The sequence below is a fragment of the Myotis daubentonii genome, chromosome 11, assembly GCF_963259705.1.
Source record: "Myotis daubentonii chromosome 11, mMyoDau2.1, whole genome shotgun sequence".
Classification (NCBI taxonomy): domain Eukaryota; kingdom Metazoa; phylum Chordata; class Mammalia; order Chiroptera; family Vespertilionidae; genus Myotis; species Myotis daubentonii.
Genome location: NC_081850.1, coordinates 4,162,236 through 4,185,084, shown reverse-complemented (window position 1 = coordinate 4,185,084; position 22,849 = coordinate 4,162,236). Strand labels below are relative to the sequence as shown.

General features: G+C 43.9%; 1 protein-coding gene across 6 annotated transcripts in view; it reads right to left on the bottom strand.

Annotated features, from left to right (window-relative positions):
* The window catches only part of AUH (AU RNA binding methylglutaconyl-CoA hydratase), a 181,138-nt gene that overhangs the window by 44,376 nt on the left and 113,913 nt on the right, over positions 1-22,849 (bottom strand). Inside the window, exon 8 of one of the 6 annotated variants that reach the window (XR_009447564.1) lies at positions 1,665-1,793. The exons of the other annotated variants lie outside the window; for them this stretch is intronic. The gene's annotated coding sequence lies outside the window, so the exon portion shown is untranslated. The remainder of the gene's footprint in view (positions 1-1,664; positions 1,794-22,849) is intronic. 6 annotated transcript variants of the gene reach the window in all.

Sequence of the window (22,849 nt, the reverse complement as noted above, 5' to 3'; positions counted from 1 at the left end):
CACCCCACGGAGAAGAGAAAGAGGGAGAGAGAGGCCGTCGAAGAGGCAGCACTCAGGAGCAATAGCCCAGCGGTCGGAAGCACCATGCCACAAGGGCTCTGCCAACAACTACAGAAACAGTATCTCGTGTCCATCCCCTTCCCGTTCCTGCACCTGCAGCTGCTCAGCTGATTACACAAAAGCTGTTTCTTCCCTAGATTCTTCTCTGAGCAGTAACAAAAACAGCAAGAGAGATACGTTAATACTTTATGGCTAAATATATTTTATACCTTTGCTCATGATTATGAATGTGACAGATAAGGATATAGTTACAATGTTTATCAGCCACTGTTTTTCTTAACTATAAATAAGATTATTTAAAAATTTTAAAATTTGGGGTTCATTAGAAGTTGTAGTCTCCACTAACCTCTTCCTTTAGAACAGTGGTTCTCAACCTTATGGGCCTTTAAATACAGTTCCTCATGTTGTGACCCAACCATAAAATTATTTTCGTTGCTACTTCATAACTGTAATGTTGCTACTGTTATGAATAGTAATGTAAATATCTGATATGCAGGATGGTCTTTGGCGACCCCTGTGAAGGGGTCGTTCAACCGCCAAAGGGGTCGCGACCCACAGGTTGAGAACCGCTGCTTTAGAAGGAAGAGCAGGCCCAGAGTGGAGGGAGAGAAGCTGGAATGGGCTGGCCTGGCCTGAGGAGGTGGCTCTGAGGCCACCCATGCCACTGATGTGCCCACCCCAGTCGCCCAGGGAGGTTCCTCAGGGCCTGCAGCTCCCGCTCCCAGGCTCGCTGCGGGTCAGGAGGAGCAGGACTGCCCTCCCTGCTTGCACATTCAGGGGCAGCGGGGTCTCCTGGGCTCAGGTAGCCTCGAGACACCTAGCTGGTCAGCTGATGTCACACGGTTTTTATTTTAAATCACTAATTAAAAACTAAAAAAGTGTTGAGGGCATATTCACTATGTTTTCTTGTCTGAAAAACAGCACCTATACTTTTAATCTCATCAAACAGGAGAGAATTTCCCAGGGAGTCACTGCTGGTCTCTTGAGGGCAGACATCACCCCGAGACAGGCCTCTATCAGGCTGGGCCACGGAGATGTGCTGTCGGGCTGCCCGAGAATCCTACCTTCAGCTCAGAAAGGGGTTGGCTTTAGGGTCTAGAGGACTCCTACTAGCACATCAACACACACTCCCGGGGTGTTGTGAAGGCCAGAAAGTGCCTGATAGAGAGGTCACACGTGACTTCCCCAGAACACAGGGAAGCCACGAGCACACCCATGTGTCTGCTCTGACCTTAGAGAAAGGGCAGGGTCCCAGGAGCCCAGGCACCGGGGATTGTGGGGTCCCCGCAGGAACGTACTCGCCTTTTGAGTCTGACTCAGCACCTCCAGGGGAGGAAGATGACCTGGCTGGGTAAATGTCCCACACAGTCAGCCCTTGGTGCCTGGCCAGCCCCCTTCTGTACAGCGACTGCACTTCCAGGATGCGCAGCAGCAGGACAGGCCTCCCAACCTGGGGTGCACGACACATGTCTGGGTGCTTCCCTTCCAATCCTCTCCAGTGCAGAACCTCTCCTCTCACAGGTCCTCCCAGAGCAGAGGCTGTGAGGGGGTGTGCTGGGGCTGCGAATACGACAGATGGACTCGCGTTGAGTCTTACTACTTACAAAGTAGCTCGGTGTCTGAGAGGAGTCAGTCATTGGAGCCTGGGAAATACAAGTCAGTCACTGGCTGATCGTGTACTCACTATACAAGCCAGAAGCTGTGGTTTCCACTGATATAAGCTCCCAATAAGCCTGTAAAAGAAAAAGGGAAAGGGAGCCCAATGTCGAGGGCAGGCCAGGAGAGCGTTCCCTTCGCCCCGCTCCTCGCCACATTCGAGTCCATCCCATAACCTACAGCACGCCCGTCCCACGCAGCAAACGTCCAATGAAGTCCTGCACGGAGCAAGCCAAGACTAAGTCACACGGCCCCTCAGTGCTGTGCCTGTATGGGTTTCGTAAACATTCGCCTCTTCCTGTCCCTTCCAAGTCCCCTCTGGCCCTCAGGGTTCCCAATGTCTAGCGGAGCAGCCAAAGCTGTCCAGGAGATCTATCAGCTACCAACCGATCTTCCTCTTCTCCCCTCCCCCTGTCTCTGGTGATGGTGGGGAAGCGGAATTTTTCTTTTTCACATAAGATCATTGAACAGCCCCATGGCAATAATGATGCCTTGGAAAAAAGCACAACAGCAAGCCAGGGGCAGGGCGGTTGTAAGTACTTCATTAGCTCACTGAGTTCTCACACCAGCTCCCTGGGGTGTGGCCGTGACCCCCCACTTTAGGCCCGAGAGGCCGTCCCTGCAGAGCTGGGTGCTCACTCACCGGCTCCCTAGTCTCTCTGAGCCACAGACTGTGGCCATACCTTGCTGAACCAACGCCAACGGCTGCGGGACAGAAAGGGTGGGGCTATCTGAATTACCAAGGCAGCCACACGTTGGAAATGAAAAGCAAAAAATACTTGAGTTTAACTCTATTAAGAGTAAGATAACACGAGGTGTGGATATGATATACATTTTGACTAAATTGAAACAAAGGTATCCTGAAGGCAAAGAAAGAGAGCCACTGAAACTGACCTTATAATGTGGAGGAGTGAAAACAAACTTTAATTTCCACATTGAACTACTGGACTAGAGTCACAGATGGTACAGATGAAAGCGTAATGAGAATAGGCAAACGTTTTGTTTCTGTACCAGCTGTTATTACTAGTAAATTTTGCTTTTTGTTTGTTTTTCTTTAAATTCAATATATGTCATAATTTTTAGAAGCACACAGGCGTCTATCACTCCTTAGAAATCAATTCACCCTACAATTCCTTAGACAAGGCCTTTCCGTTGCTTGGAGTGATTAGGTGTGCACAGACTCCATCAGTCCTTCAGAAACACAGGAAAGGCAAGACGGGACTGAATATGTACTCCAACCTCACACCGTATGTGCCTCTGCAACCAGGAGAAATGTGGGAAGTTAATCTGGTGTCATCATTCCCACGGTTACCAGAACCACATGGGATAACATGAAGTGAGCTGACAGCTCTCACATTCATCAAATATCCTGATTTCAGAGGTCCGTACTTATCAATACATCATAATGTATATCCTAAAAACGAAGTCTGTAAATGACCTTCCTTGTATTATGTTAAGTTTATAAACACATCCACAGAAAACAAGTTATGGGGTGTGATGTGATCAAAGACTCAAGAGAAGAGAAAACTGGAGAGATTGTGCAGGGCCCAGAGGGGCGCTGCCTGCCTCATCCCAGCGGCCTCCCCTCCCAGAGCAGGCGTCTGTCTAAACTGAACAGTTTCCTTCCACTCAAGTGTGGTGAGGAGCTGGCCTTCACAGCTCTGTCGCTCTCTGTGATCCCCAATCTCAGTGTCGGGAAAGCCCAGGAGGACTGCAGGCAGCAGCTTTGCAGACTGATCACGGAGCAGTTTGTCTATCCCACGCGGCTCCTCATGAAGCAACACTAAGCACCTCATTTCAGACTACTCCACACGGCTATTTAAATATATCACTAGGCAGCGCAAATTCTTTGTATTCCTCAGAATATGTGTTAGACAAGTAATACTACTGCATGTAAATAATACTTTATAAATGTAAGAAATTAGCAAAAGAAAGTCAAGTAAGCTAAATAAAGAGAGGAAAGAATTACAGTTCAAACTAAATAAAGTGGAAATAAACCTAATGTGTTTGTTGGCATACTTAAAAATCAACATTTAGTACAAAGAATACAACAAAAACAGTTCTTTGAGGGCTCTAAGAAAGGTTTGTGCCATTACATTGTTCAGTGATGTTTTCCAAGCTCATTACATGTCAGAATGACCCTGGTGGAGGTGGAGGTAGTTGCGAGGTCTGCAGGTGAAAATATGGATATAGTGCACCTGCCCCACAGCATGCCTGGACACAGGGACCTGAGGCCCCAATCCAGTGAGCCTGACAAGGTGCCCTGGATAACTGGCCCTGCTGCTGCCACTGGGACCTGGCACGCTCAGACACATGGACCTGCTGCCGCAACCAGGCATGCCTGACCCAGTGCTTGGGAAGACAGGGCTGCAAAAATGGGGACACAAAAAATCAACCCCCAAATGAAAGAAAAGAAGGAATCACTAGAAAAGAAACTAAATGAAAAGGAGGCTAGCAATTTATCAGAGTTCAAAGTAATGGTTATAAAGATGTTCAAACAACTTAGTGAGACCTACAAGCAACTTAATTATAACTATAAGGAACTTAAAGGGAACTTCATAAGCAAGAATAAAGATGGAGAAATCATACATAAGAATCCACAAAAAATTAAGAATGACACAGCTGAAATAAAGAATACCCTGGAAGGAAACAACAGTAGATTAGAAGCTGAGGAACGAATCAGTAAATTAGAATACATGGTAGGAAAAAAATCGCCAAATCAGAGCAGCACTTAGAAAAAAAAAAAAATTAAGCAGGAGGATAGCTAAGGGAGCTATGGGACAACATGAAATATAACAACATCTGCATCACAGAGGTGAAAAAAAAAGGAGAAGAATCTGAGCAAGGAATAGAGAACCTGTTAGAAGAAAATTATAACTTTCCTAAGCTGGTGAAGGAAAAATTCACTTAAGTTCAGGAAACACAGAGTCCCAATCAAGATGAACCCAGAAAGACCTACATCTAGGCACATATTAAGCATCTTCTTGGATCACAAGAGCATGAAACTAGTAACCAACTATATAATAAAAGCACTCAAAAGCATTCAAACACATGGAGGCTAAATAGCATGTTATTAAACAATGAATGGGTTACTAATGAGATCAAGGGAAAACAAATAAAAACCTTCCTGGAAACAAATGAAAATGAACACATCCCATATAATAAAAGCCTAATATGCTAAGTGTCCAGTCAACTGGTCAGCCATTCAACCAGTCAAAGTATAATATGCTAATTATATGCTAAGGCCACTCAACCGCTCACTATGATGTGCACTGGTTGGACCACCAGGGGGCAGATGCTCCAACCAGTAGATTAGCTTGCTGCTGGGGTTCGGCCAATCAGGACTGAGTGAGACGAGCCAGACATGCCCTGGAGCCCTTCCATGGTCCCTCCCTGGTTGGCCAACCTCCTGCGTCTCTCCTCGGCCCCAATCGTGCACTAGTGATGTCCCTCAGCCTGGCCTGCACTCTCTCACAATCTGGGACCACTCAGGGGATGTCAGAGAGCCAGTTTCGGCCCGATCCCCACAGGCCAGGCCGAGGGACTCGACTGGTGCACAAACTCATGCACTAGGCCTCTAGTAACAACCTAAAAATCTATGTGACATAGCGAAAGCAGTCCTGAGAAGGAAGTTCATCACACTACAGGCCTATTGAAAAAAAAAAAAATTCTAATAAACTATATAACCCTACAACTAAAAGAATTAGAAAGAAAAGGACAAGAAAAACCCAAAGTAAGTAGAAGGAAGGGAATAACAAAGATCAGAGCAGAAATAAATGACATAGAGACTAAAAAACAATATAAAAGATCAATGAAGCCAAGGGCTGGTTCTTTGAAAAGATAAATAAGACTCATGAACCTTTAACCAGATTCATCAAGAAACAAAGAGAGGCCTAGCTGGTTCGGCTCAATGGATAGAGTGTCGGCCTGCCGCCTGAAGGGTCCTGGGTTTGATTCCAATCAAGGGCACATGCCTGGGTTGTGGGCTCAACCCCCAGTAAGAGGCGTGCAGGAGGAAGCCGATCAATGGTTCTTTCTCATCATTGATGTTTCTATCTCTCTCTCTTTCTCTCTCTCTTCCTCTCTGAAATCAATAAAAATATAATTTTAAAAAGGAAAAAAAAGAAACAAAAAGAGAGGACCCAAATAATTGAAATCAGAAACAAAAGCAGTGAAGTGAAAACTAACACCACAGAAATACAAAAGATTACTAGTATAAGAAAATATTATGAACAACTATATACCAACAAACTGGACAACCTAAGCAAAATGGACAAATTCTTAAAAAATACAATCTTCCAAAATTGAATAGGCTGATAATAAATTATGAAATTGACATAGTGGTAAAAAAAAAGAAATGCCCAGCATACAAAATCCAAATGGCTTCACAGGGGAGTTTTACCAAACATTCAAAGAAGAACTAACACCTATCCTCCTCAAACTATTCCAAAAAATCTAAGAGGAAGACTTCCAAGCTGTTTTTACAAGGCCAGCATTATACTAATTCCAAAACCAGATAAAGACACTACAAAGAAAAAAAAATTACAGGACAATATCCCTGATGAACACAAACGATAAAATCCTCAACAAAATATTAGCAAATTGGATACAGTGATATATTAAGATTATACACCAGGCCAAGTGTGATTTATTTCAGGGGTGCAAGGCTGGTACAATGTTTGCAAATAAATAAATGTGATACATCACATAAACATATTGAAAGACAAAAGTCACATTATCACATCAATAGACACAGGAAAAGCATTAGACAGAATCCAATACCCATCCTATATAATAAAAGCCTAATATGCTAAAGTGTCCGGTCTTCCGTTCAACCAATCAAAGTGTAATATACTAATGATATGCTAAGGCTACACAACTGCTTGCTATGACGTGCACTGACCACCAGGGGGCAGACAGTCGACTGGTTGACCAGTCGCTATCATGTGCACTGACCACCAGGGGGCAGATGCTCCAATTGGTAGGTTAGCTTGCTGCTGTGGTTTGGCCTATCAGGACTGAGAGAGACGGGACAGACACACCCTGGAGCCCTCCCATGGTCACTCCCCTGTTGCCAGCCTCCAGCGTCTCTCTGCCTGGCCCCAATTGTGCACCTGTGGGGTCCTTCGACCTGGCCTGCGCCCTCTCACAATCTGGGCTGGGGGACACCCCTCTCCCCAAGTGCATGATTTCGTGCACTGGGCCTCTAGTTTTTTTAAAAAAGGCTCAGTAAAGTGAGAATAGAGGGATCATACCTCAACCCAATAAAATTCATATATAACAAACATACAGCCAATATTATACTCAATGGGCAAAACCTAAAAGCAGTAAAGCAAGACAGGGATGTCCACTTTTACCACTTATTCAACACTCCAACAGTGCTGGAGTCCTAGCCACAGTGATACACAATAATAAGAAATAGAAGGCATCCAAATTGGAAAGGAGGAAGTAAAACTCTCATTATTTGCAGATGACATGATATTGTACATAGAAAACCCTAAAGAGTCCACCAAAGAACTACTAGATTTACCAGGTGTACTCATTAATAATGAGCATTTTTTTCAAAAGATAGAGTTACACATATGTTGATATATATGAGACTTGATATGTATGCTATTTTGTTGTATTGACAACAAGCTTCAAAATTTCATATGTCAAATAGATATTTTTATGCTTAAAAATGTCAAATTTTGTGCCAAAAAAAGAGCATTTGTGGGAAGTTTTGATTCATTACTTTATTTTGAAGAAAAGTGCTGCTGAATACTTCGGGAAGCTTATGGTGAACAGGCTCCATCTCAAGATACTTGTGAACGCTAGTTTAAATGCTTTAAAAGTGATGATTTTGATGTGAAAGACAAAGAACGTCCAGGTCAACCAAAAAAGTTTGAAGACCAACAATTACAAGCATTATTGGATGAAGATGCATGTCAAACTCAAAAACAACTTGCAGAAAGATTAAATGTTGCTTAGCAAACAATTTCCGATCATTTACAAGCAATGCAAAAGATTTTAAAGGGAGGAAAATGGGTGCCACATCAACTGAACAAAAAACAAATGGAAAACCGAAAAGTCATCATTAACATGTTGCTTCAATGGCATGAAAGAAAGTCTTTTTTGCATCCAATTGTGACTGGCGATGAAAAGTGGATTTATTTTTTGAGAATCCCAAATGCACAAAATCATGGGTTGATCCAAGTCAATCATCAACATCGACTGCAAGGCCAAATCGCTTCGGAAAGAAGACAGTGATCTGCGTTTGGTGGGATTAGGAAGCTGTGGTGTATTATGAGCTTCTAAAACCAGGTGAAACAGTTAATACTAATCGCTGCTGACAACAAATAATCAATCTGAACCTGCTTTGATCGTGAAATGACCAGAATGTGCCAGAAGACATGGCGAGGTAATTTTGCTTCATATAAAGCACCATCACACTCTTCAAAACCAGTTAAAGACACGTTAAAAGATCTTGCCTGGGAAGTATTAACCCACCTGCCATATTCACCAGACCTTGCTCCTTCAGATGACCACTTGTTCTGATCGATGGCACACACTTTCTGAGCAGCACTACAAATTGTATGAAAAAGTGGAAAATTGGGTCTCTGAATGGTTTGCATCAAAACAAGAAAAGTTCTATTGGGACGGTACCCACCAATTACCTGAAAGATGGGGGAAATGTGTAGCTAGCGATGGATATTATTTTGAATAAAGCAGTTTTGATGTTTCTCTTAAAATTATCGTGTTTTCTTTTATTACAAAATCCGCATTATTAACCAGTACACCTAGTAATAAGTAAATTTTGCAATGTAGCAGGATACAAATTAACATACAGAAATTGATGGAATTATTATATACCAACTAGAGACCCAGTGCACAAAAATTTGTGCACTCGGGGGGGGGGGGGGGCCTCAGCTGGGTCTGTGCCCTCTTGCAGTCTGGGACCCCTTGGGGGATGTCCACCTGCTGGCTTAGGCCCACTCCCCGGGGGATCAGGCCCAAGCTGGCAGACAGACATCCCTCTGGCAGCCCAGGAGCCCTCGGGGGATGTCCACTTGCCAGCGGGGAGCAGGCCTAAGCTGCAGTCGGACATCCTTAGCGCTGCTGAGGAGACAGGAGAGGCTCCCGCCACCACCGCTGTGCTGGCAGCCATCAGCCTGGCTTGTGGCTGAGCAGAGCTCCCCGCTGTGGGAGCGCACTGACCACCAGGGGTCAGCTCCTGCATTGAGCGTCTGCCCCCTGGTGGTCAGTGTGTGTCATAGTGACCAGTCATTCCTAGTCATTCTGCTGTTAGGGTCAATTTGCATATTACCCTTTTATTATATAGGATAATGAACTCTCAGGAAGAGAAACTAAAAAAAAAAAAATCCCATTTACCATTGCAACAAAAATTAATATACTTAAGAATAATTTTTACTAAGGAGGTAAAAGGCCTATACTCAGGAAACTACAGGATGTTGTAAAAAGAGATAGAAGAAGATATAAACAAGTGGAAGAACATACCATGTTCATGGACTCATAGAACTAACACCATTAAAATGCCCATACTACCCAAAACAATCTTTAGATTCAGTACAGTCCCCATTAAAATACCAACAGCATATTTCACAGATCTAGAACAAAAATTTATATGAAATTTAAAAATGAACCTGAATAGCCACAGCAATCTTGAGAAAGAAGAAAAAGTTGGAGGGATCACAATGCCAGATATTAAGTTATACTACAAAGCCACTGTAATCAAAACAGCCTGGTATTTGTACAAGAACAGGCATATATATATATCAATGGAACAGAACAGAGAATCCAGAAATTGACCCAAGCCATTATGTTCAATTAATATCTGACAAAGGAGGCAAGAGCATACAATGGAGTCAAGACAAGTCTCTTCAATAAACGGTGCTGGAAAAATTGGACAGGTACATGCCAAAAAAATGAAATTAGACCACCAACTTACACCATACACAAGAATAAACTCAAAATGGATAAAAGACTTAAATGTAAATTGTAAAACCATTAAAATACTAGAAGAAAATGTAGGAAGCAAAATATCAGACATATCACATAGTAGAGTTTTCACTGATACAGCTCCTAGGGCAAGAGAAACAAAGAGAAAAATAAACAATCGGGACTACATCAAACTAAGAAGCTTCAGCACAGCAAACAAAACCACCATCAAAATGAAAAAGGAGCCCACTTTACCAAGTACACATCTGATAAGGGGTTAATTTCCAAAATATATAAAGCGCTCATACAACTCAGCTAAAAGACGATAAACAATACAATTAAAAATGGGCAGAGGACCTGAATAGACACTTCTCCAAAGAGGACAGACAAATGGCCAAGAGACATATGAAAAAATGCTCAATGTCACTAATCATCAGAGAGATGCAAATTAAAACGACAATGAGGTATCATCTCACACCTGTCAGAATGGCTACATCAACAAATAAATGAACAACAAGTGCTGGTGAGTATGTGCAAAAAAAGGAACCCTAGTGCACTGCTGGTGGGAATGCAGATTGGTGCAGCCACTATGAAAAACAGTGTGGAATTTCCTCAAATAATTAAAAATTGAACTGCCATTTGACAAAGGGATCCCATTTCTAGGAATATATCCTAAGAATTCAGAAACACCAATCAGAAAGGATACATGCACCCCTATGTTCATAGCAACGTTATTTATAATAGCTAAGATCTGGAAGCAGCAGATGAGTGGATAAAAAGCTGGTACATTTTACACAATGGTGTACTAGGCAGCTGTAAAAAAGAAGAATCCACTCTCCATGCCTTTCCCTTCCCCCCAGGCAGTCACCATCAGCTTCCTCCCTCCCAAGCTCCAAGGGCCCTTCCTTTGCCTCTATCACTTGTTTCCTAAGCCCATTTCTTCTAGGAATTACTTTTTCTACCTCTGTGATTAACCAATAAAATGTTCTCTTATAGTTTGGGCCTTGCTCTGAATTCTTTCCTAGCCAGAACCCAAGTACTAAAAAATTTTATGTTTAAAATAAAATTTAAAGAAAAAGAAGGATCTCTTATCCTTTGAGACAGCATTGAGGGACCTGGAGATGATTATGCTCAGTGAAATAAGCCAGTCAGAAGAAGACAAGTATCACATGATCTCACTTATATGTGGAATCTAATGAACACAATAAACTGATGAATAAAATAGAACCAGACGCATAGAAGCATGCAACAGACTGATGAATCTCAGAGGGAAGGGGGGTGGGGAGTGCGGGAGGAGATTAACTAAAGAATTTATGCGCATAACCATGGACACAGACAACAGGAGGGTGAAGGCCTGGGGCGAGGTGGGAAAGGGGTGGTAGCAGGCAAGGAGGAACATAAGGGAGGACATCTGTAATACTCTCAACAATAAAGATTTTTTTAAAAGGAGTATCAAAAATATATAAATTATCTTGAGTGCAGTGACCAGACATAAGAAAAACTGCAGATGTGTGAAGAAGTGAATGGCTGGATGGTGTTCACAAATCTGTTTACCTTAATTTCCCAGATTTTGTGAGGTGATGCCAGAACTACTAGGTAAGAGGCACAGGCCAGGTGCTACGCAGGGAGCTAGGGAAGGCCTACTGGGTACCACTGTAAGAGGCACAGGCCAGGTGCTACGCAGGGAGCTAGGGAAGGCCTACTGGGTACCACTGTAAGAGGCACAGGCCAGGTGTTACGCAGGGAGCTAGGGAAGGCCTACTGGGTACCACTGTAAGAGGCACAGGCCAGGTGCTATGCAGGGAGCTAGGGAAGGCCTACTGGGTACCACTGTAAGAGGCACAGGCCAGGTGTTACGCAGGGAGCAAGGAAGTGCTTCGGGAGAGGGTACGGGGCTATGTGCGGATGGGAGAGAAGATGAGGTCTCTATGTGAAGCTCAGCACCAGGAGGGGTCGTGGCTGAGATGGGGCATGGAGAGGTCACGGAAAGGGCAAAACTGAGGAGCGAAATTCAAGTCTTCAAATGCTCGGATGAGCTTACGCCTTCTTTGGTAATCGCTGTGAGCAACAGAAAGTTTCAGAGTAAAATTAATTTTGCACTCATGATATGGGGCATAAATGTACCAAGGAGAGGACATAATCCTAAGAGACTAATTACAGAATGCTAGATTGGCACAGGTGGGAGGAAATGGGAATCTGGATTAACAGAGTGGCAATAGAAACGAAAAGGAATTTAGAATAAGAAATGGCTAATCTAAAAGAGCAAACTGTCCAAGTGTCTATCTCGTCTGTTAATGCAAAACTTAAAGAACGGTCTATATTGCCAACCATGTATGTGCTGTCATGTAGTATGTTTCACTGTGAAGATCAGCTTCCTGATATCAGAGCACTTCTCCTAACTAGCAACAAGCCTGAGTGGTCCAGTGGGCCATCGATGTATCCACTGGAACAAATACCCTTAGTCAGCTATGTGACCCGAGAGGAGGTTCGAAGAGTCACTTCCCCCATCTGTAAGCTGGGAGTAACCTACCTCTCAGGTTCCATGTGGAAATGCAAGACGGCACAGTGGCTATCCCAGGACCGGGCCTACAGCACAGACTCAAAGGTCAACTGCATGGGATGTTACAGAATTTTAAATGGCTACACACATGTTACAGAGAGCTTTCAGCTTTGATTTAAAAACAGCTGATATATTCCAAAGTCCCCATTTGGAGCACAGATTTAGAATTCTAAGGCTTCTGATAGTTTCATAAACTCACTAAATGTATATACTAATATGTACACATTTCTCAGCATCAGAGCAAACTAATTAAATGTCGGCATACTTTTCACCCTCAGAACACTAAAAGTAGTCCGAGCTAGACCCAGCATAAGTTGTTTCACGTTCAGAAAACACATGAGAGTGATAATCCACATCACCGGCTCTATCTTTTGTTCTGACTAAATACCTTCATTTTATTGTAAACCTCACCCAAGGATACGTTCATCGATTTTTAGACAGAAAGGAAGGGAAAGAGAGAAAGATCGATGTGAGAGAGAAACACTGATGGGCCGCCTCCTGAATGTGCCCCCTGGGCACTGAGGATCCTCTCACCATTGGGAACCCGCCAGGGCAATCCCTTCACTTTAAATTGTCCTGAAAGGGTAGTTTCCCACAAAGGTGTCATGAAATATAGTGACATCGTGTATTTCATCTCGTTCTACAGTTTACTTGCTTTGAACTTGCTGCCTACATGTGTAATATCTGAGTGATGGCAGCACTACAAAAGAATGTAGTTTTTTTAAAAAAAAAGGCTTTGCACAGCTGCTTGTAATAAAATAACCAAACCTCACAGCAAGGGCTGATTAGATAAAGATAAACATAGTAGCACACGCAACAGTCTAACATAGATGCCAGAAAAACTATTACAGAGGACATTTCCAAGACTGCCCTGCCAAGCGCCTTTCAATGATTAAAGGTGCCTATGCCTGTATATGCACATGTCTTTCGTACCAAAGCTATTTATAATGTCCCCTTACAACTTCACAAAGTCATAAAATTGACTTTTTTGTTTTAAACTAGCAAAAGCTAACTTGGTACACAGTAAAGCTATCATTTAAAAATGACCTTTATTATTTAAAATCAAAAGTATAATGTGAATTAATTTAGGAAATGTCTTTTCTGTAATTTTCAAAAACAAGCTAATTGTTCATGAATTGAGGCATTATCAATTATGCAGCTCTGTTTAAAAACTAGAAAAGGACAAGTTCTCAGTTCTGGCATTTTATCTTCTATTTACAGGAATTAAGTATAATTAAATTTAAATAATGCCACATAAACATTTTATTTCAGTTACATATGATTTTAGAAACAAAAGAGACTGATCATTTGTAATAACTGGAAGTAGTTGAGAGTGCTTTGGACTCATCTATTAAATCAGTTAGTGAGGCTTAAACTGTAAAACAAATATGCATCTACCCAGATTGCAGCAATTAGGCTTATGGTCCATTTAGCAGCATAAAATAATACTTCATAAAATCTGTCCTAAAATACATTTGCTAATAAAACTCTGACCAAGATCCTTCTGAAATTCTGACGCTTCTTGTAACGATGACGAGTGGGCGCCACCACTGCCCTTCCCACTTGCATTCCCATCACATTTGTGAGAGCCCATTTGGGTCTGTTCTCACACCAGTATCACGCCGTCTTGATTTTTTTTTTTTACATTTATAGCAAATCTTGAAATCAGGCAGTGTAATTCAGCCAACTTTGTTCTTTGCATTTCCATATAAACTTTAGAATCACTTTGTCATTTTATACAAAAAAAGAAAATGCTGCTAGGATTTTAACTGAGATTGCACTGAAGCTATAGATCAATTTGGGGAGAACCAACATCTCCATAATATGCATATTCTGATACATTAACATGCTATCTCTCTGTTTAAGTCTTCCATTTCTCTCCACTTTATTTAATAGTTTTGAGTGGACAGATCTTGCACATATTTTGTTAAACTTATTCCTAAATATTTTATATTTTTAGATTCTACTGTAAAGGGAAGTGATGTTTTACTTTCATTTTGCAAGTATTCATTACTGTTATATGGACACACGACTGATTTTTATATGTTGACCTCGTATGCAGAGAGTGTGCTCAATTCCCTTACTAGTCCTAATCGTGTTCTTGATAAAGTCCTTAAGAATGTTTCTGCACATGCTCACTGTGCCTGTCAGAGAGAACACTAGTTCCTCTTTCCCAGCTGTGTCTCATTTCTCCTTCTTGCCTAGCAGCACTGGCGGGAACCTACAGTTCAGTGCTGAGTAGAAGTGATGAGAGTGGACATTCTTGCCTGGTTTCCATCATTACGGGAAAGGGTTCAGTTCCTCATCATTGAATATGTGAGCGAGAGGTAGTTTAGAAAAGGCATTTGGTCAGACGGAGGAAATACCTGCTATTCTAACTTACTAAGGGTTTTTGTTTTTTCTTTAACCATGAATCAATGTTGAATTCTATTAAGTGCTTTTTCTGCACACAATTTTTCTTTTATTCTGTTGATGTGATATTAATTTATACATAAAATCCTGCTTAGTTTAAGTATATTATCTTTACTAATTTAAAAAAAATTATGTTTATTGACTGGATCCATGGTACCCAGATCAGCCCTTGTCAGTTAATTCAATATGTGGTTATGCAACTGTATTAGGTGAGTGAGCGACAGAGCCAGAGCCCACACCGAGGACGCGGCCGAGCAGCATGGTGGCGGCTTCAGGCTCCAAGCATCAGCATTACACAACATGGCCCCAGGTCCAGTCATCCCCCATCCCTCACCTCCACCCCAGCCCCTTGGCATTTCCCACACAAGGAAACAGAAGACAGAAGAAATACTCTGACTCAGAGACGCAGGAGTCAACCCCAGGAACACTGCAGTTCCTCTGCCCAGCATTCACGTGGCGCTCCTCAACAGCCCGTCCGGCAGGGCCCAGAAACAGGTGGGCTTGCCGCCCACAGCCAGCTGATCTTTGACATCTGACCGGGTGTGATGTGCTAAAGTTTGGTTAAGAATTTTTATATCTCTTTTCATGAGGGATATTGCTCTGTCGAGTTCTTTGCTTTTAATACAGGGGTCCTCAAACTACGGCCCGCGGGCCATATGCAAATACAAATATTGTATTTGTTCCCATTTTGTTTTTTTACTTCAAAGTAAGATATGTGCAGTGTGTATAGGAATTTGTTTATAGTTTTTTTTTAAAACTATAGTCCGCCCCTCAACGGTCTGAGGGACAGTGAACTGGCCCCCTGTTTAAAAAATTTGAGGACCCCTGTTTTAATAGCTTTGGTTTGGCAGAAAAATAATGAGGGCCTCATAAAATGAGCTGGGACCTATTCCGTCCTTCGTTTTCTGAAAGGATGTGGGTAAGATTGGCAACATTTCTCGCTCAAATGGTTAATGATTTCACCATTGATGGCATCTGGGCTAGGAGTTTTCTTGATGGGAAAATAATTTTAATCACAAATTCAATTACTTAAAAAAATATAGAGGTATTCAGATTTTCTATTTCTTTAAGTACATTTTGGTAATTACATATCTTTCAAGTTGGTGAATTTCCTGACATAAAGTTTTTCATAATATTCTCTTATTATCCTTTATTATCTGTAGGATTAGTAGTGATGACCTATCCTTTAATCCAGATATTGGTAATTTGTGTCTTTTTGTTTATTTCCTTTTTGATAATCAGTTTTAGCTTTCGGTTTTACTGATTTTTCTCTATTGTTTATACATAGTATTTTTCACTAATTTATACTCTTAAAAGTAGAGGTTTAGCTCACTAATTCTATATCTTTCTTTATTTTCTAACATAAGCTTTTAAAGCTATAATTTCTCTTTAAGCGTTGCTTTAGCTATATTCCATAAAACTTAACATTTTCATTTCCATTAGGTTCAAAATATTTTCTAATATCTTCTGTGATTTCTTCTTTGACCCATGGGTATACTTAGAAGTTGCTGATTCTAACTTCATTCTGTTGGTGTCAGGGTAATATAGTCTTTATTAGGGGCCCAGTGCATGAATTCATGCATCTTGAAAGGAACTGTGGGTCGTGAGGCTGCAGTGGGCACAAGGGCGGGTCCTGGCCCATCCTCCGTGCCCTCGCCCAGCCCCTACCACCACGGCCCCCAGTCCCCTGTCTGCTGGCAGCCCCACTTCTGCTGCCACCGCTCCCATACACTGACGGTGCCGGTCCTGCTCACACCCAATGACAACGTGGAGTGATTGGGGCCAGCGCCAGCAGCGAGTGTGAGCAGGCTGGCACCGTCAGCGGGTGCAAGCAGCAGCTGCTGCCCCAATCACAGCTCAGGAACAGGGGCAGGTGGAGGAGCCCTCAGGGTGATCGGGGCCAGCAGCTGCCACTCGCACCCGCTGACAGCACCGAGTGATCGGAACCAGCACAGGGCTCTGGCAGCAGGTGCGAGCGGTGCCTCTCGTGCCGGCAGCAGATGTGAGCGAGGCCAGTGCCGGCAGCAGTTGCAAGTGCCTGGCAGGACTGCAGCATGCAGAGGCAAAGAATTTTCAGTAACCACCAGAGGCTCGCCCTGATGACAGCAACCAGCGCCCCACCTTGGCCTGACGACCCTGCTCACCTGCTCCACCATCCCCCTGTGGCCGATGCCTGCCATGTTCTATGCGCGCCCCCTGGTGGTCAGCGCATGTCATAGCAACTGATTGTTCGGTTGTTATGCTGTTCAGTTTATTTGCATATTAGGGTTTTATATATATACTAGTATATATACTAGAGGCCTGTTGAATGAAGAGATTCATGCAACAAGCCTTCCCTTCTCCTGGCTGCCGGCACAGGTTTTCCTCTGGCACCCGGGACCCAGGCCTTCGCTCCGGCCAGAGCCACCTTCAGTCCTCTGTCTTCGCTGCTCCGGCCAAAGCCGCCTTCAGTCCTCCGTCTTCGCTGCTATGGCCAGAGCCGCCTTCAGTCCTCTGTCTTCACTGCTCCGGCCAAAGCCGCCTTCAGTCCTCCGTCTTCGCTGCTATGGCCAGAGCCGCCTTCAGTCCTCCATCTTCGCTGCTATGGCCAGAGCCGCCTTCAGTCCTCCGTCTTTGCTGCTACGGCCGGAGCCGCCTTCAGTCTTCAGTCTTCCCTCTGCCGCTTGGAGGCTGTGTATGCAAATTAACCGCCATCTTTGTTGGTGGTTAATTTGCATATCACACTGATTAGCCAATGGGAGGTGTAGCGAAGGTATGGTCAATTACCATGTTTGTCTATTATTAGACAGGATATAGGTTATTTTAATCTTCAAAATTTATTGAGATTCATTTTGTGGTTCATCTTTCTGTCTGTTCTGATCAATATTCCAAGTACAACTTCAAAAAATGTGAATTTTGTTGTTAAAGTGCTCTGTAAAGATCAATTTGGGGAAGTTAATAGTGTAGGGTGAAATTTTCTATATCCTGGTTTTCTTTCCATTTTCTCCATCAATTATGTAATCTCCAGCAAAAATATAGTTCTGAGAATTTCTGCCTCATGTACTTGGAAGTTCTGTTCTGATAGTTGCAGGAACATTTGTTGTGTCTTCTTGGTGAATTCACTCTTGTATAAAATGTCCCTCCTTTTCACTGTGAGCGTCCTTGTTCTGAAGCCTAGTGTTCTGGTGTAAACACCACTCTCCCAGCTTTCTCATCTGTGGTAAGCACAGCACATGACCTTCCATTCTTTCAGTGTTAACCTAATTGCAACGCTATCGTTAACGTGTCTCTTAAAAACAGCATATACTTGAGGTCTTACTTTTTTAACCAGTCTGACAGCCTCGGCTGTGTAATCATATTGTACAAAACAACTTACATTTAATTTAATTATCAGCATGGTTAAGATTAAATTTACCATCTTGATTTTTGTTTTCTATTTTTCGCATCTAACCTTTACTGCTTGTTCTTCTTTTTTTGCCTGGTGATTAAGCATTTTTTAGTATTCCATTCTATCCTCACTATTGGCTTATTAGCTATGTTTGATTTCTTTAGTAGTTGGTAGCCTTTCTCAAGTGGAGTTTTGTGTGAGAATAAGCTAACAGGAAATTACATGAATGAGTACTTTTAACCTCCCCATGAGCGTACACAGCTCTTAGATGCATAGGACAGAAGTTAATTACGTGTAATAAATGTCTCAAGGTATTAGGGTCTAATTTAGTTTTCACCAAATCTGGTAACTGCCCGGCCCTGTAGAGTTTCACCCTATGTAAGCACACCTTTGTGTTTGGCCGCACACACGAGGGAACAGACCCATGCCCTGCTTTACGCGTGGGTGTGCATGCGTGTGCACTGTGCGCTGGGAGAGTGGGGTGTGGACCTAACCTGTGCTACACTTTACACACAGCCCTTCAGCCCTACCCTGCTTTTGGCAACCGCTAAGTTTAGAACCTCTAAAACAGCTGCGGCCCTAACCAGTTTGGCTCAGTGGACAGAGCATCAGCCTGAGGACTGAAGGGTCCCACGTTCGATTCCGTTCAATAGCAGGTGCCTAGATTGCAGGCTCGATCCCCAGCCCTGGTCAGGGTGCATGCAGGAGGCAGCCAATCAGTGTCTCTCTCTCATCACTGATGTTTCTCTCTCTCCCCCTCTTCCTTCCTCTCTGAAATCAATAAAAATATTTAAAACAGCTGTGGACTCCGAGCACTCTGGAGGCCCCTGCAGCACATCCAGCCTAGAGCTTCTCAACCTGCCTCCCCTGTGACGTTCCAGAAGTGACTGACTCCTGGTTTGTTGATGACTCCTGCCCTTGCTTTGCCGGGTGCTGGCTGATGATTGCACCATCATTTCCCGGCTAGAGCCGGTGCTTTCATTCTGGGGAGGCCTTGACACGGGCAGATGGCAAACAACAGAGCTCAGTGCTCAGCTGACGTTCTTCACCAGAAACCTTAAGGGTTTCCAAGCATAGAGCGGGAAGCTGGAACCACACACCACAGCGGAGAGAACAGCACAGTGAAATGTCATCCCTGATGACGACCTTTCAAGAATGTTTCCAGCAAATAAAACCTGGTGGTCTGAAGTCTCTACAATAATAAACGATTGAGCAAGGTCTTCTGTGAAGGTCCACATGGCTAAGAATTGCACAACACTGAGAAACTACTTTGTACAAATAAGTGTGTCATATCATTTGATTTTGTAATCAGGTCAAGAGTTCCTTGCAATATCTGTTACATGAAATTATTGCCCAAAAGGGAACACAGGCCCCAAAGAGTCAATCCTCTTCTTTAACGAGTAAGAGAAGCCCAAGAGGTGGGCGTGTGCGCTCCTGTGTCTAGGGGCACCTGAAGTCACAGGCAGGGCCCACCCCACCACGCCTACCCATTAATAGGGCAGGCAGGCCCTGACCAGTTTGGCTCAGTGGATAGAGCTTCAGCCTACAGACTGAAGGGTCCCAGGTTCGATTCTGGTCAAGGGCATGTACCTTGGTTGCGGGCACATCCCCAGTGGGAGGTATGCGGGAGGCAGCTGATTGATGTTTCCCTCTCATCGATGTTTCTAACTCTCTATCCCTCTCCCTTCCTCTCTGTAAAAAATCAATAAAATATATTTTTAAAAAAATAGGGCAGGCAGGAGCCTTCCCCCCTTTAACATCTTATTCACAGGTAACTTAAAAGGTATGTGTAGTTTATTATAAATACTGTACAGGCTTGACTGAAAACTTTACATAAATTGTAAAATAGAGTGAGATTTAAAAATTTTGTTAATACTCACCTGAGGATATTTTTTCCATTGCTTTTTTTAGGGAGAGTGGAAGGGAGGAGGAAGGGAGGGAAGGAGGGAGGGAAGGAGGGGGGGAGAGAGAGAGAGAGAGAGAAACATCCATGTGAAAGAGACACATCAACTGGTGGCCTCCTGCACATGTCCTGACCTAGACAGGGGATCAAATCTGCAACCCAGGAAAGTGCCCTTGACTAGGAATCAAACCCACAATCCTGCGGGCACAGGCAGACACTCCACCACAGAGCGGCACGGACCAGGGCTAGGTGAGGCTTGAAGGAAACGAGGCGCTCCATGTGGCAGGCAGCTTGGGCACCCTGTGTGCATGTGTTATCTTTTAATTTTTCATCCTCCCCTGAGAACATGTGTTTTTTCACTGAGAGAGAGTGAGAGACATCGATGTGAGAGGGAAACATCTGCTGGTTGCCTCCCATGCAGGCCCCAACTAGGGATCCAACTCACAACCTAGGTATGTGCCCTGATGGGGAATCGAATCTGCAACCTTTTGGTGCATGGGCGATGCACCAACCGACTGAGCCACCAGCTGGGCATGTGTTCCCACCTAAGTGTACTTTGGTGGGGATTTTGAGAAGCGCAGCGCTTGTCAGAAGCAAGGTCAGATCCCAGCACCCTAATCCAAGTCTCTGGGTGATCAGTTCAGACAGCAGAAGAGGAAGTGCACTGCGAAGCCCTAGGGTTATTAGCAACACATGCATTAGGAGGGACCCAGCTTCCAATGTTAAATTCCACGGGATAACTAGCATTTACATGGTGCTTTAACGCTGACGAACTGTTTTTAACTATAATAAGCCCTGCGACAGCTTTGTAATATAGATGTATCATCACTCTCACTTTATGCATAAAGAGAGGCTCACAGGCCTAAGTAACCTGCCATAATTAATAACCTGCCACACAACTAAATGACTTGAACCCAGTCGCGTAACCAAACCTTCACAGCATAGGATGCAGTCTCTGTCCCTCTGCCCGGTCGCCGGCTCCCTTTCTGTGGCATCTCTTTCTTTCCTGATGGCTATATAGTCACACACAGTCATCTAAGGTGGCCAGATGCACGTTCTGCGGTGCCTGCATTTCCCATTCCCGTGGGCCTCCCCCACTGGCCTCGCACCGTCCTGCACAGTGGGCGGCAGTGCGGCTACTGCTGGACGCCTGCACCCCCTGCAGCGGCGGCCACAGCTGCAGAGACCCGTGCACTCCACTGCCAGGTCCCACCTTGCTGTCAGAGGTTCAGGGAGCCCGGTCTCTCATGGGTGACATTCGCTTGCCTCTTCTCTGGGGTGCTGGTACCCAGGCAGGCAGGGCAGAGGGGTGACAAAGGGATTCGACTGCCCTTTCCTATCTTCTTTTCCTTACTCTCTGAACGTGTTCCTTCCGCTACCACTTGGAATAGCCTTTCCACACTAGTTCCTGAAGAACAACAGACAGTTTGGCTAGTTCTGGCCCCTCCACCCAGTTATCACTGCTGCCCATAAACCTTGGACTCAGGTCTGTCCCACTAATGCCCAGCTTCCCCTCCATGCTGCTCTGGCCTTTAAACATTAACTCCGGGTGACTCTGAGGATGCCTTCTGGAAGGTAAGCTAAAGACCACAGAGTCAACTTCCTCTCAACACCGTTACCATTAAGTATCCTCACACGGACAGTTTTCTGCTTTCACCCGTGACAGCACAAGGTACGTCGTCTGGACGAGGGTTCAGAGAGGCTTCAGTCCCACCGGCAGGTGCTCATCCTGTGCAACAATCCTAGAGTGAGAACATCTTCCAGGTCAGGGTAAACTCACCCCAGCACAGCTCACTCCTGTGCTGGAAAGGGCACCTTTAAAGCATCTGCAAAGCTATGAATGGGCAAAGAACACACAGGCACACTCACACTGAGGAAAATAGGACACTTCATATACATGTTTTAAAACCCAAGAGTCTATTTTTTATGCTAACATACCAACTGCAACTATTTCACCGTCTTCTTTTGAAAGCTGTGGCACTTTTTCTAGCGCATGAACTGCTAAACCTAGGTCTTTGGGGTAAGTTCATACATACTCAACTGTGATGTGTAACTACATTCAAAGATGCTGAGCATAAAATAGAAAAGGAGCATCTATTTGATAGACAAGAATGTAAAACTAGATGCTGGTCTGAATACTCTTACACCTTCTATTGAGGTGATGCGATTCAGATAATTATCCCTTTCAACACGGCTGAGAAACTGCTCTCAACTCCCTCAGAGATGCTGGATGAGCTAGGAATACGTGGCTGCCCAGAGGTGGAATGCAGAAAGATATACAAATGAGTCAGAGAGTGACCTAACACCAGAATGATGTAGCGACAGATCTAAGTATAACTGGAACAAAATAAACTTATTTTCAATACATAATTCTTCCAGCAATATTTTAATTTTAGTAGAAAACACATGCCTTCGATGACAAAAGTATATCTTATTCTATATCTGTGAATCTTAAAATATAATGCTGCAAGTTTGGTCATCTTATGCTTCTGAACCTAAAACTGTCACTTTATAATCATAAGAGAAAGAAATGCACTACTATGGTGCTTATTTTTAAAAATGATAGAAAAATTCAGCTGGAGAAACATTTATTTCGGCTGTCCCTTGATGACACGCACCATCCGGTAACTGGCTTTTAACACCAGGGCACTAGGAAGCAGTCCTAAACTTTTACACACAATCCAGCAAACAGAAAAGCACTGCCAGCCCACGACGGCCCACAGGCACACCAGCCGTGGCCTCCATGGCCGCATAGAGCCCAGCAGCTGCGGGCAGGGCCACGGGCAAGTGCCCGGACTGCTCCAGCAGTGTATTCTGAATGGCCACCAACCATACGAGACAGCAGGATGCTGACCGACTGACAGTAAAATCCTCCCTTAGATAGGAAAGGTCTGCTTCCTTAGCCATCAACGTTCTTGTGTAGGTGATCAGCAACCAATGGCTCTGGCTCCAT